General features: G+C 33.1%; 1 pseudogene; it reads right to left on the reverse strand.

Annotated features, from left to right (window-relative positions):
• Nucleotides 1-488: 488 nt before the first annotated feature.
• LOC111622773 lies at nt 489-6,868 on the reverse strand (annotated as a pseudogene).
• Between the last annotated feature and the right edge of the window lie 625 nt (nt 6,869-7,493).

A 7,493-nucleotide genomic window follows, 5' to 3' on the forward strand; every position in this document is an offset into this window, starting at 1 on the left:
ACAATTATCATTATTATCGTTTCAGTGAAGTGGCAATAAAATATTTACTACCATTTTGCACAACATACCTCTGTGCGAGCGGATTTTCGGCCATGACAAACACAAAAACTAAACATCGTCACCGACTTCAACTCGAAGATGACTTGAGACTGAAGTTGACCAAAAAGCAACCAGATTTTACAAAGTTGTGCAAAGAAAATCGTGCACATTTGTCACATTAAAATTAAATAACCTTATGTTATTTTCATTATTATTATAATTGTATTTTAAAGGTAATAAATGTAAAAAAAAAACTTATTCTATTTATCACAAGCTGTCTACCCACAGCTTCACCCGCATTATATTGAATTTTCTCGCAGTAAAATGTAGCCTATGTCCATCTCCAACATGTAAGCTATTTCTGTGCCAAATCTTATTAAAACCTGTTCAGCAGTTTAGACGTGAAAAGGTAACAGACAGACAGAATTACCTTCGAATTTATAATATTAATATGGATTAATATGAATTTCTGCTGTAGGGGTACCTGAGTTTGAGCTCTTTCTTGAAGTGGTACACAGGAAAAACTAATTCGAAACCACTGATCTATACCATTTCAGTTTATAATTTTAGTAGTTCTGTTATATTTGTGTTGTATGTGTGGTGAAAAGAATTATGCTTACTTATGTTTTCTGAGTTTTGGGTAGGTGGTTTTATAGAATGACTAGTGCATTCCATTTAAAGGGTTATAAGGGTAAAGTTTCTGATCATTCCACATACATATAGCCTATTATACTAATCATAATAAAAATAGAGAGCTAAATCTAAACCTATATACAAGAAGGATAAATACTAAACAAAGACTCCAGTAACATATAATTACTAACACCAATACCCAAATGTAAATAGTACATATAAAGACAAAAAACACAAAACAAGACAGTACACAGTTTTTTTTTTTTAATATATCATATGTAACATAAACTAATATAAACTATAATAAAATATAATTAACTAGCCGAAGGCTACAGTAAGGGAACCTTACAGTGCTAGGCAGGAGAAGAGGAGTACTGATCATTTGAAAGGATAGACAAAAGCAGTAGTGGGAGGTGCAGATCAACAGGACAGAGTGCAGTAAAGTATACAAAAGTACAGCAACGATAGGAGAAAGGTTACTAGTCTAGTTTGGTCCATATTTGTTGAAGCTTTCTATGATATAGCATTTGAAGATTTTAAGATTGTCTTTGTTCTGTGTGAGTTCACCTAGTGCCACAGGCCAGGTAATCAATTTGTGAAGTGTGTAATGAGCTGCCTCCGCCAAGGGTCAAAAAGGGCACAGTCATATATTATGTGTTCTATAGTGTCGGGTACATTATCTCCACGATTACAATTCAGTTTGGTTGATTTATAATTTTGAATCTAGTTAGGTAATTATTAAATTTACCATGTTTTGTGAGTATTTGTGTTAGCTAGAAATCATGAATTATTATTTTGCAGTTGTGTCTACTTTCTAATTTTGGGAAGAACTTGTGTGTAATCTGTCCTTTATTATCTTCTTGCCAACGAGTTTGCCATGCCCTGATTGACCATTGTTGGAGATGCGAACAAATGAATGCCACAGGTACGTCACTGTAATTAATTGTGTCATTTAGATAAGCGGTTCTAGCGAGCAAGTTGGCAAGATTATCGCCACCACAACCTGAGTGGCTTTTTATCCAAGAGATTTGTGTGTTGTGTTTGGAGTAACATGTTTTGAAGAGTAGGTAAGTGTTATAGTATAGTTTACTGCTAATTTTAGGTGTGCTTAATATTTTAATTAACCCCTTAAGCTTAAATTAATTAGCTTAAATTAATTGATACATTTGAGTCTATACATATAAGTGTGTCGTAATATTTTTATTTTAGAATGTATCTTAGTGTGTGATTGATGGCTAGTATTTATTGTGCAGTGATTTTCTAGCTTAAATGTCAAACATTGGAGTATTTTATTGTCCTTGATGTGACAGAAAGCAGCTACTACACCATTTTTTGATTTGGAGCCATCAGTATAATGATGGCGCATTTGTTGGGCGTGTATTTGACTACTGCTTGTGCACATATGTATGACGGTGAGAGAGAGTGCAGAAATCAGCTGGAGAGTCTATTTCATAATGTTTTGTATTTTTGGTTAATCTATTTGTTTTTATTATGCTGTTTAATTCCATTTTACTTTTTATGAGTATGTCTTCTATAGGAATTTTATTGGCTATTACTAATGTTGATTCTCTTAAAATTGTTCTGTATCCTTTTATCATTTTAATGTAGATTTTTCTTTGGAATTTTAATAATTTTTCACAGAGATGTTTTCGATTTACCACTTGACCCCACACCTCACAGGCATATGTTAGTTGTGGGAGGAGGACTCACTCATAGTGTCTAATGTGTTTGAATTTAAACCCCAATGTAAGATAGCAACTCTGTGTAACATTAGCAGCATTCGCTCAGCTTTTTGTATTTTTGTATCAATATGTTCTTTCCAAATGAATTTTTGAGTCGAGAGTGCAACCCAAGTATTTAATATTTCTATGATATTTTAAATATTTACCTTGTAGTCTTAACATAGGTTTTTTTGTGTTTGCCTGCTTTTTGTAGTAGCATTAACTTAGTTTTATCTGTATTAAATATAATTTTTGCATTCTTCCTCCAGTTTTCAATTTTATGAAGAATTGATTTTGCTTTGTTTTCTAGTGCTTTAATGTTATCAGCAACAACTGTTATGAGGGAATCGTCAGCAAAGCAGAACAGTTGGCAATTGCTGGTAGTTTGATATCAAATATTGTGTTCATTAGGATGTTCCAAAAGCCTGGCCCACAGGCAGAGCCTAGGGGGCAGCCTAGGGAGACATTCCTGGAATAAGTGTTATTGTTGTGTATTAGTGTTGTGCATCTGCTTTTAAAGTAACTAACCATTAGATCATATAAATTTTTTGGGCAGTTATATCTGTGTAATGTGTGAAGTATCTTAGGAATCCAGGCACAATCAAATGCTGCAGAGATATCAAGTAATATTATTAAAAAGTAATCTTTGTTATCTTGACTATTTTTAATTATTTTGGTAATTGCAGATAGGACGTCTGTAGTACTACTTTGCGGGGTAAAACCAAACTGTTTTCTATTAAATATGTTATTTTTGTGAAGGTGTTAATTAATTCTGTTTATTAGTAATTTTTCCAAAATTTTTCTCATAACTGGTAGGAGACTGATTGGCCTGTAGTTTTTGGATTCACTGAAAATTTGGGTGGCAGGTTTTGGAATTAATTTGCATATTGCCATCTTCCATATATTTGGAAAGATAGCTTGTTTTAGACAGATATTGTAGATATTTTGCAAAATATCGGGAGTTATTTGGAATATATGCTTTACTATCTCTGGAAGAATTCTGTCATGCACATCTGCCTTTTTGTTTTGAAGTGCTTTTATTACATTTTCAACCTATGTATCTAAAACAGGGAGTCATTTTCCTTCAGGTATGGTTGATTAATACAGAGACAAATTAAGCTATGATTGCTATTGTCTGTGTTTTGCTCATCCTTGGGATAAAAATAGTATAATATTGTTTTTGCTTCATCCTCACTAGTCACACATTTATTTCCATTTTTATCCTTTAATAATACAGTTTGTTGGTTGATATTGCTTTGGTACTTTAGAAATTTATATACTCTGCCCCATGTGTTTTGATTTCCTACATCAGCACAGAATTCCTTCCAAGAGTATGCTTTGGATTGTTCGATTAATTTTTGGTATTCATTTCTTAATTAACTGGGTATATATGCTTGTCTTAGTGTCTCTCATTGTGATTGTTGTTTGCAGCATTGATATTTTTGCCTTGCATTATTTAATAATCTTCTCTGTAGTGTTAGTACTCTAATCAACCAGGGAACTGATTGTTTATGTTTGGAGTATGTAGGGATATTTTTATCACTATGATTTTCTTTGTGTATTCCTTGACTATTTCGTTAATGGGTAGGTCTAATTGTAAATTATTTCTAATGCTTTGTGCTTCACTATTGTAATCCAAGTTAAAGTTATTCCAATTTGCCTTGTGTAGTAGAGGTGACAGAGATATGCAAATAATTAGAAGAACAAACAAAGATATGCAACAGACACCTGTTTATTTAGTAATGAATATGATCCCATAGGCAGCTATATAGCCCACTAAAAAGAAAAGCATACTATCAATGAGGTGATTAATAATTGCCTGAGGTATTCCTTGTCAAGCAGTAACCACCACAGCATTCACGTTGTCTACAGGTATGTGGCAGTGGTCCCCAATGAACCTCACATCAGATGAGGTTCTACAGGTATTCAATGGGAGATAGATACGGTAAGGCTGATGGCCAGGGAAGGATATAAATTCCATTCAGGCAGTGAAAGTTTGCTGTGCAACATATGATTGTGTATTGTTGTGCTGGAACACCACATTGGGTTTGGCCTGCATCAGTGGCTGAACAACAGGCTCACAGTTTGTGTGACATACTGGTCTACTGTTAGAATACCAGAAATGTGTGCCAGGGCGGTCTGCTGATCGAACATGATGCCTCTCCAAACCAGATGACTGGTGTGAGGCCAATGTGATGTTTAGTGAAAAGATCTGACATATAGCATTCCCTGGAATACTGCCACACTTTTCCAGGGCTGTCATTCCTCCATAGACAGAAACAGACTTCATCCATAAACAATACCCAATTCAATGGTACAGTGGCAATGATGATGATACCACACCAGGCATTCAACCTTGTATCAAGCAGTTAATCCCATTTCTGGTTGCTGTACATGCAGCCCAACTTCATGTAACCTGTTGTGAATGGTTTGAGTGGACAAAGATGCACCCCTTGACAGCAATAGGCAGCTTCAGATGTCACATGCTGTAGCAAATGGGTCCTGACAAGCTATTTGGCAAATCTGCCGGTCTGTGCTCTCTGTTGTATACCTGTGTGATCCACTCTCTCTTCGGTGTGTTCATAGATGTTCCTGAGTCCATCATGTCACACATTGCTGAATAGTACTCATGTCATGCCCAACACACATGGCAACTGCACACATTGACAAACTGGTCATGCAGCTCCAGGATACAGTCTCATTTCCCAGCTGTTAACTGGTGGTATTCAGCTTGCTGTTGTCTCCAAGACATTTTCTAAGCTTCTTCAAATGTTCAGCTACTACAAACCATCACTAATAGCATTTATAGGCTGAGCCAGATGCTAATAGCCTGAAACTGGGTACTGCATGACCCAAAGTGTATGCAAACTTATCATTTGCATATCTCTGTCATCTCTATCAGTCCTACAATTTGCATGTGAATACATGCATTCCTCCATGGTGTTGCAATTTCACTTTTGAGAAGTGTATATTAGATAACAGACTAACAAATTGTTAATAATGCCCATCTATATTTCTTGATAAAATTTTAATAAGAGAAGGCCTTTATTTATCAGTGTGGCTCCTCTATCCTGTGTTTTGGTAACAAAAAATTATGATCAGCTTACTATGTGGTGAAAAATGTCTTATATCACAAGAAAAAGTTTAGTTTTAGTCAGATCTCAACTTGAATCCTTCAGACAGTAGACAGTAGAAGTGATCTAGCCATTCAAAATTTATATTTAATCAGTGATGCTTTCATTATTTGGCTAGTAGTATTAATAGTTAATATATTCAAAAGATACCATAAATAAAAATTACTTTAATAATATATTTAACTTTTAATAGAACTTAATAACTCAAGACTATAACCTTTCTTAATCAGAAAAAATCCAATATAATAACTATAAGCTAACATTTCCTGCTATTTTTAAATGCCATCCCAGGCTGTTAAGAAAATTAGAAAAAAAATTTTTTAATACAATGGAACATGGAACACTACTGTATTGTAATTCAAAACTTGTGATTTGTTGTAATATTTATATTAGGATTAATAAATTAAACTTATAACTTTCAAGCAAAATACACAAGAGATTTTAAACACAATTACCACCATCTAGGGATTTTACATAAGGATGTCTAGGCCCTTAAAACAGTATCCTAGTCTTTAAAGTTCTCTTATTTCTTTGTTTTTTAAATTTGTAAATTTCCAATGCCTCCATATGTTTAAGATTGTATTTTTATCTCAAAAGTCTGATAATGTTTACTTCCTCTCAATTTACACTATTATTAATTCCTCCAAGGACTAAAACCAAGAATTGTATCCCTTTTCTAATGATGTAAACATGCTCCTTAATCCTAGACATCAATGAGTTCACAGTTGCACCAATATCCTCTCAGTGTTGGTTCTACTGTGGTCCTTGATTGGGATCTTATGAATATGTGGCACTCTTCTATGGTCCTTTCAGTCTTTGTCATTTCTGAAGATTTTATATATGATGGGATTCCCCCAATAATAAATGTTTCTGCCTGTAGCATGTATGATCTTTTTACATATGCTTTCTAGATGAGCACTGTAACAGACAATCCTATATAGTTCATTGCTTTCACCACTATTCCTCACATCCTTGTTATTCTCTTCCTTGTTGGTACTTCCTACTTAATCCTTTTATCATGTTCTGGTTGTATTTGAGCATTTTACAGGCTTTCCTTTTTGTGTAAATTCCCTTTCTGCTTAAAAGTTACAAGTTTAATTTAATAACCTTAGTATGAATATTACAACCAATCAGTGTTACATGTTTTGAATTTCTGTACAATACAGTCATGTTTGATGTTCCATGTTTCACTGCATTAAAAAAATTGTTCTTATTTGCTTAATAGACTGAAGATGGCCTTTAAAAATGGCTGAAAACATTAGCCTATAGTTATTAAATTGTATTTTTGCTGATTTAAGAAAAATTAAAGTCTGAGTTATTGTTTAAGTACTCAGTTATTTATTAATGTATTTAATAAAACTTTTCAAAAATGAATGCATTATGAAAAAAGATCTTAAGACTTTTACTTATTTCATATTACATTTTATTAAAATTNTGTTAAGGAAAAATTTTCTGTTAGCGAACCCTTTGTTAAATGTTTCGAATATAACCACTGGTTATACATACATGTCGATACTTTTGGTATACACTAAATACATTTGGGAAAAATAAGTGAATGTTAACAGAAAAAATAAGAGATGAATGCAAGTAACAATAAATGTGAATACAAAAAAAATATAATTATTTAAAACAATGGAGTTAGATTATTTATCCAATTCTTACTTAATTGTATTGTAGAGAAATACATGTAAAATTGATTTTTCATGTAAAATTGATTTTTCATGTATTTCTCTACAATACAATTAAGAATTGGACAAAAAAAAAAAAAAGGTTTTAATACAAATGTTGAGGTCAATATAGAATGTGACCTCCCCTAGCTTATTGACAAGATTAACAAGATTGAAAGCATCAACTCATACCTTCAATAAGAAATTGAAAAAAATAAAAAGGCAGTGATTACCATTTATGCAAAAGAGTGTTTGGAGGTCACCAATGGTTTGTTGAGGTGGTATGACAGCTGAAACAC

This window comes from Centruroides sculpturatus, unplaced genomic scaffold (genome assembly GCF_000671375.1).
Source record: "Centruroides sculpturatus isolate CEXI.00-Female unplaced genomic scaffold, Cexi_2.0 scaffold157, whole genome shotgun sequence".
In the NCBI taxonomy this organism is placed as follows: domain Eukaryota; kingdom Metazoa; phylum Arthropoda; class Arachnida; order Scorpiones; family Buthidae; genus Centruroides; species Centruroides sculpturatus.